Source organism: Pelodiscus sinensis, chromosome 3, assembly GCF_049634645.1.
Source record: "Pelodiscus sinensis isolate JC-2024 chromosome 3, ASM4963464v1, whole genome shotgun sequence".
NCBI lineage: Eukaryota > Metazoa > Chordata > Testudines > Trionychidae > Pelodiscus > Pelodiscus sinensis.
Genome location: NC_134713.1, coordinates 55,317,753 through 55,323,803, shown reverse-complemented (window position 1 = coordinate 55,323,803; position 6,051 = coordinate 55,317,753).

Below are 6,051 nucleotides of genomic sequence, written 5' to 3'. Positions count from 1 at the left end.
ACTTTCAATGATTGGTTATTTAAATATTTTAATTTTTATAAACTTTTTGGCTCATATTTGTCAGCACAATAAATGTAAACTGAATATATTTTTCTGTGTTCATAATATGTGGAATATAAGGAATGTTTTCTCTTGAGTTATATGCAACAACTGAAATACCAGGTGAAGAATTGATTCTAGCAATATGTAAATATCACTTTTTACTGGTTTGAGAATATTTTTAGGGCAGTGTTTCCTGTGCTGTGCAGAATATGTAATTTCATTTCCTAATCTTAGTCATGACTTGAGTAACAACATCTCCTCTCATCCTGCATTCCCCTCTTTTTGGGGTCTCCTTAACTAAGTGGATCAGGTGAAGTACCTTTTGCTGCTCTTCAAGTTAAGAAAGTGGTTTCTCTTGGCTTGAAGTAAATTCACTGATTGTATGTTCAGTCTGAGGTCCCAGATTAAAAAAGTAAAGCTTTTATACACTGTAAGAAAGTAGAGACAACTAAGTAAAAGCTCCTGGTTTCACTTCAGCAAGAAGCATCCATGGCCTTGACCTTGTTTCTCTTACAGATTGTCAGCATGCGGTTTGTGTATATGTCTAATTCCAATGTCCCTGATTGACCCTTCCTTGTGCATTTTCAGTCTCTGGGAATTTAAAACAGGACTATGTAGCACTTTAAAAACTAACAATCAAAAATCCCTTTGGTATATATGGTCATGCCTATTTTCTTCCACAATTTGATCTGAGGAAGTGGGTCTGGCCCACGAAAGCTCATCACCTAATAAACCATCTTGTTAGTCTTTAAAGTGCTACATAGTCCTGTTTTTTGTTTCAGCTAGACTAGACTAACACGGCTACATCTCTATTACTATTCTGGGAATTTAGTGTGTCTCTGGAGTCTTTCAACTTATACTTGGATGTGAGCAGGTATGACCTTGTTCATCATATCAGGCACGCTACACAATTGTATATTCATTTAACTACCATTGCACTTTTCCCAAATTCCTCTAATTTTGGCATTCCTCAGACAGTTTATCCAGTGCAAGGGAATAGCAAACTTCCTTGAAGTTAATTCTTAACAGGAAAGTCTGCTTATGAAGCAAAATCTGCGCTTGAAGTAGAGGTACTGTGAGGGCTCTCTTTTGCTCCTGTACTCCAAACAAATTCTCTGTAGTGTGAAATCAGGTCCTTACATTCTCTGAATCTCTTGTTAAAGCCTATCGTAACCAAGCAGATTTTTGGGCAACCATCCAATTTCAAGCAGTGATTCTACAAGCATCTCCCACCTCAGAAGTTACTTGAACCTCAGGCCAACTGGGAGTTGTTAACTCTACTTGCTTGATCCATGGCTCTGTATTACCATCTTCAAACTTGAAGGCCCTGTGTCAAAAGGCAATATATGGCATGGGCCTTGTATCAGGGAAGGTAGAGTATGTTGTACTGGTACGAAGTCATGGCCTGGAGTACTCTTGCCCAGTTTTGGTTATAACTTTGTCAGTTTACCTGTAGAAGCAAGGAAGGCCAGCATTAGGCTCACTATTCAGGAACCTCATTGGGGAGAAGCAGATGCACATGTTAGCAGCAAGTGACGTGCAGACATTAATGTATCCCTACATAGTTTTACTGTGAATATTATGGTATGGGGCATTGGTCAGCTGCACTGACAGGATATAAATCGCTAACTGCAAGCTGCCATACCTGCAACAAGGTAAAGGACTCACAGAGGGTACTAGCCCAAGAGACCATGTCTGAAATAACCCCTCTCTCTGGTAGTCTTATGCCCCAAAATGTAGGATTGTTGAGCCTATGTGGAGTAGGCTTAAGAGTGCCTAACAAAGTTTGAGGTGCTATTAATGTCTTCAATGCTTGTTTTCCAAAGAACAGTTCACAACTGTACTGTCTCTTTTGTGTAAATAGAGATTGGGAGCACCAGGAAAAGTCTCTGATCAGTAGAGGAATGCTTGTGTAACAGGTATATACCAGAAATTAGAAACTGGTGGCTGATCACAAAGAACCATGAGGGATAACTGTACAGCTGACCTGGCTTAATGCTGGCAGGGTCCCTTTTCAATCAGGCATTCCAGTAGAAAACCAGGCATCTGGCAACCACAAACAAGTTAGATTTTTCTCTTCTACACTGAAATGATCATTCGCCCAGCTGCAGGCAAAGCCCCTTCATCCCCTGGTGTGTCTCCTGGTTTATTGACCTGATTCCCTTTCAGAGGCTGGGCCAATGGCAGTTGGCTCCAGGCACCAGCATCCCTGAGGAAGTGGCTGGAGCTTGTGGATAGCGAGTCAGCAGAGAGGCAGGTGGTGATCATGTCCCAATTGAGGGGAGAAAGGGGTTGGCTGGTGCTACAGGGGCAGGGCTGGTAGAGCAAGAGCAAGGGGTAGGAAAGGAAGGTGGTTGGACTAGCAGATGATTGGGGGCTGAAGGAGCAATTGGGGGCTTTGGAACGGGGGTAAGGACACCAAAAAGCTTTGGGGTGGGAGCAGGGGTAGTGATAGGCAGTCAGGGGGATCAGGGTCTTTGGAGGTGGGGGGGAGAGCAGATGGAGCTCCATACTGCGGGTTCCTGGGGTGGAAGACTTGCTGGGGTCAAGGCACATCAGTGACAGTAACTAACTCTCCCCAGTACTGAGTGACAGGTTCCCCTCAGCCTCCGCCGTGTATGGCATTTCCCCCTTCCCAAACGCACTTCAAACGGTGCTCCCCAACCCCTGACCTTTCAAGTGTGTGGATGCTTTAGCACATTTTAAATCAGGTGTGGGCAATAATTTTTGGTGGGGGGCCACTTCAATATTTTGGAAAGTAATCAAGGACTGTGCTTTTCTGTGGAGGGGCTACAGGGTCTAGTATGGAGGTTGGGCACAGAAGGGTGCATGGAGTAAGGGACTGGGGTGCAGGAGACAGTGTGAGGTCTGAGAGGGAGTTTAGGCAAAGGAGGGGGTTGTGACCCAGGTTAGGGGAATAGGGGTACAGGGTCAGGGAGGGGGTATGGGTGCAGGAGAGGATTCTGGCCTGGGAGAGGGGTACTGGGAGGGGGTGCAAAGTCTGGGAGGGAGCTGTGACCTGAGAGAAGGGGGAAAAGGGATACAGACTACGGAGGGTGTGGGTGGTGACTTGGCAGGGAATTGGGTTGCAAGGTCTGGAAGAGCATTTGAGTACAAGAGAGGATTCTGGCCTGGGGAGGGGTGTAGGAGGGTACAGAGTCTGGGAGGGAGTTGTGACCTGGGGCAGCAAGGTGAAGAGAGTTTGGATGGTGATCTGGGGAGGGAATTGGGGTGTAGGAGGGGCTGAGTTGCCAGAGGTGTGTACCTCTGCAACACCCCAAGGCAGGCTGCACTCCCTGCCTGCTGCAGCCCCAAATCACAACTGCAGCTGCAAACCCCAGGTGGCTATGGGAGGGGGAAGAGACTTTTGCTGCTCCCATCCTCCAGTCCAATTTCTCTGATCTTATTGGCCGCTTATTTCCAGCCAATAGGAGCTGAGAGATTGGTAGGGGTCAGTTCCTGTTGGCTCGTTGTTTCTGGCCAATCGGAGCTGAGGATTGGGCTGGGGGCGGGGAGGATAGCATAAAGCCTCCCCCTTCCTGCAGATCCAGAGGTGGCTTCAAACCACACAGCTGTTTTCCTGAGGGTCCTGGCAGGCAAGTCTGGCCAGATCTAGCCCCCAGGCCAATTTTTTGCGCAGCACTGTTTTAATAATAAATGTGTAAAGATCTTCTCATACTGCATAGCAAGATACAGTCCTGGCCTGTGGGGGACTGTAACCCAACACTACGTAGCAGGAGAAATCTCAGAGTGCCTGACTGCTGCAGCTCTCCCTTATCTGCTCACAAGCTGCCCACAGCATGCAGGTCACATTGTGTGTCTACATAGCCTCAGGCCTGGGCCAGCAATACAATTGTTTTCCGTTTCATTTCCTGAGTTAAAGTGTAATTGCTGCCAATCACTTGCTGACCCTCATGAGGGAGAATCCTATGGTTCCACCCATTGTAACTTGGGACAGAGAGGACCAACTTAGAGTTTCTCATCAGCCTGACCCACCTAAATTTCACTAGAGCTCCTTCCCAGGCTATACCAGTAATGGCACAGAAGGGAAGGAGGCAATACCATACCATTACACCCTTCCCTCTCCACTGCTGCTGCTGGTGGCATTGCCTTTCCAGCTACCCAGATTAGAAGATAGAACTGCCACCAGCAGTGGCCCAGAAGGAAGGACAGCAGTACCATAACATGCCATCCTTTCTTCTGTGCTTTTGCTAGCAGTGGTGCTGACTTCTGAACTAGGCACTTGGCCAGTTGCCATCACTCTGTGGCCATCCAGCTCAGAAGGCAGCCCCAGCACCATCAGCAGTGCAGAAGGAAGGGAGACAATATCATTCCAACCTTCCTTCTCTGGTGGTGGTTTCTGAGCTGGATGGCCTGCACAGTGCTGCAACAGAAGTGGCATGGAAGGAATGGTAGCAATAGCAGACTCTGCTACCCTTCCTTCTGCGCTGTTATTAGTGGAGGCTGCCTTTGGAGCTTGGCAACCGACTCTCTTGCTACCTAATTTAGAAGTTAGAGCCAACCCCAGCAGTAGCATAGAGGGAGGAATGGTGGCAATACCATATAATGGCTCCCTTCTTTCTGTGCTGCTGCTAGCTGGGCATCTGGACATTGCTCTGTGGCCACTTAGTTCAGAAGGCAGCAAAGCCACAAGCAGCAGTACAAAAGGAAATGTGGCAGCAACACACCATCCCACCCTTTCTTCTGTGCTGCTGCTGGTAGTCCTGTTGACCTCTGACCTGGGGAAGGGATACCAGCAGCTGCCATTCTCTGGCACCTGAGCATGGAAAGCGGTGCTGCCCCCAGCAGTGGCACAGAAGGAAGGGTGGTAATACCATACCCTGCCACCCTTCATTTCGTTCTGTTGCTGACTGCAGGATTACCATCCAGGTGAGGCATCTGACCAATTACCACCACTTCCCAATCACTGTAGAAGGCTGTGATCCTACCAGCAGTGGCACAGAAGAAAGAAAGGCAATACTGTACAATGCCCCCTTCCTTCTCCACTATTGCTGGTAGTGCACTGCCTTTACAGCTGCCCGGAGAAGATAGAGCTGCCACCAGCAGTGGCGCACAAGGGAGGACAGCAATGCCATCAAATGCCCTCCTTTGTTATGTGCTGCTGCTGGTAGAAGTGCTGCCTTTTGAGGTAGGTGCCTGGCCAGAGGCTGCTGCTCTGCGGTCTCCCAGTTTGGAATTCAGTGCTGCCATCAACCATGGCACAGAAGGAAAGGAGGCAGTACCACACCATGCCAGTCTTCTTTCTATGCTGCTCCTGGTGACATCACTGACTTTCTGGCTGCTCAACTTGAAAGGCAGAGCCACCACCAGCAACGGTGCAGAAGGAAGAGTGGCAATACTGTGCAGAGCCACCCTTTCTTTTGTGCTGCTGCTGCTGATGATGCTGGCACTGCCTTCTGAGGTAGGCACCGGGCCAGTGGCACCCTCTGTCTGGCTCCCCTATTGGAAGTCAGTGCTGCCACCAGCCGTGAGGCAGAAAGAAGCATTGCAATACCATCCCATGCGACACTTCCTTCTGCACTGCTGTGGGTAGCAGCTGGCCAGAGACAAGCGGCTGCTCGCAGGACACCCACCTTGGAAGACAGTGCCACCAGCAGCAGCAGCGCAGAGGGAAGAGGGGCAATACCACAACATGCTGCCCTTTCTTCAAAGCTGCTGCAGTCAGTGATATTTCCATATGAGCCAGGCACCTGGCCAGCAGCCACTACTCTATGGCCATCCAGCTAAGAAGGCAGCCCCACCACCAGCAGCAGTGCAGAAGGAGGGGAGGCAATACCGGATCTTTCCGTACTTCCTTCTGTGCTACTGCTAGTGGTGGCACTGACTTCTGAGTGCCAGCAAATGCTGTTGAAGCCAAGTGGTGGTATGAGTTATATGTGCCCAAATCCTCTGCAGCTAGCTCCGTGGCATATCAGGTTGGATGCCTAGAAAGTGGGATATCCACAAAGTGGGGCCCTTGAGGGACATACGGACCTGTTGAGTTTATTG